The 1684-nt window shown below is 42.6% G+C and overlaps 1 protein-coding gene across 1 annotated transcript in view; it reads right to left on the bottom strand.

Annotated features, from left to right (window-relative positions):
• Positions 1 to 1684, bottom strand: part of ARMC2 (armadillo repeat containing 2) — a 126825-nt gene that overhangs the window by 119102 nt on the left and 6039 nt on the right. The window lies entirely within an intron of this gene.

The raw sequence follows: 1684 nt of genomic DNA, 5'->3' as shown, positions 1-1684 counted from the left end.
GTTGGCCAGGCTGGTCTCGAACTTGTGACCTCAGGTGATCTGCCCACTTCAGCCTCCCAAAGTGCTGGGATTACAGCATGAGCCACCACGCCTAGCCGTCTACTTATACTTTGAACATAGCACCCAACCATTCAGAGGTATGGAAATTTAAGTTCAATGACCCTAAACAGATAAATGCCTATCTTGTCTTAGCCCAACAGCTAATCCTACAGTCCAAGTACTGTACCAGTTTGACAAGGTCCAGGTTATCTCTAGAATATGAGATTTTTTTTTTTTTAAGGGAAGGGTAGACCCAAACTGAGTGAGTCCCCAAAAAACTAAAGTAATATTAAAAGCAATTTATAGGAGTCAAACTACAGAATCATAGAATAAAGAGCCACCCTACAAAAAGGTAGAGCCACTGAGCTGCCAAACTGGGTCCTCAGGCTGTAGCTGGCTCAAAACCCAAGTGATTCCCAAGATTGTAGACACTAACAAGCCATGTGTCAACAATAGCTGGCAAATTATTTCTTGCAATATTGGTTCATGCTTGCTATCTTGGGATCTTATGTTTGTCATCTGCAATATATGAACAAGTATAATCTTTCTCACAGAGGCAATCTGATAAACACTTTAAAAATGTAAGATACATTTTGAGGCAATTGAGGTCATCTGAACATGGATTGTACATTAAATGATATTACTGAGTAATGTTAATTTTCTGAGCTATGATGATGGTATTGTGGCTATGTAGGAGACCGTCCTTGTTCATAAGAGATGCACACTTAAATTTTTGTGGATGAAGTATCACAACGTCTGCAACTTACTTTCAAATAGTTCACTCAAAACAAACATTCACACAAGCACATGCGCATGCGCACACACATATACTCTCACACACACACACAGAGTAACAGAAATTGAGAAGCGCTTGACTAACATACCAATTTCATAAAAGTACCCTTATTGTTGAGTGTCAGAGTACTTATTATAAACATGGATGTTAATTGAATATTTATATCCTAAATGCTGGGCATTCCCGCCTTCTTCCTGCACCTGGAAGCTAGCAACCAGACTTTAACATCCAGGAAACAGCGTGGAAGATACTTCTTTACAGAGAATATGACTAGCCCGTAAGAAAAGTCCTAAAGATACTGCCACTGGGGTGTCATCAACAACACAGCCCAGCCAGATCCCCCTAACTATAGGTGTGGGTAGATACCACCTATAGGTTGACCTACCCAATCCACACGCCACTACTCTTTTTTTCTTTTTTTTGAGACGGAGTCTCACTCTGTCACCCAGGCTGGAGTGCAGTGGTGCGAACTCAGCTCACTGCAAGCTCCGCCCACGGGTTCACACCATTCTCCTGCCTCAGCCTTCCGAGTAGCTGGGACTACAGGCACCCGCCAACACGCCTGGCTAATTTTTTGTATTTTTAGTAGAGACTGGGTTTCACTGTGTTAGCCAGGATGGTCTCGATCTCCTGATCTTGTGATCCACCCTCCTCGGCCTCCCAAAGTGCTGGGATTATAGGCGTGAGCCACTGTGCCCAGCTGCCACTACTCTTGAGAGCAGCCAAACAAACAGCATGAGGCATCAGAGGAAGCCTCTAGTATAAAAAGCAGAGACAAAAATGCAACAGAGACTATAAAGGGAGAAAACTTAGTTAAAAAATCAAAACTACCACTAATATACTCAGATA

This window comes from Mandrillus leucophaeus, unplaced genomic scaffold, assembly GCF_000951045.1.
Source record: "Mandrillus leucophaeus isolate KB7577 unplaced genomic scaffold, Mleu.le_1.0 Scaffold160, whole genome shotgun sequence".
Classification (NCBI taxonomy): domain Eukaryota; kingdom Metazoa; phylum Chordata; class Mammalia; order Primates; family Cercopithecidae; genus Mandrillus; species Mandrillus leucophaeus.
The sequence above is the reverse complement of the archived record's forward strand: the minus strand, read 5'-3'. Positions and strand labels throughout refer to the sequence as shown.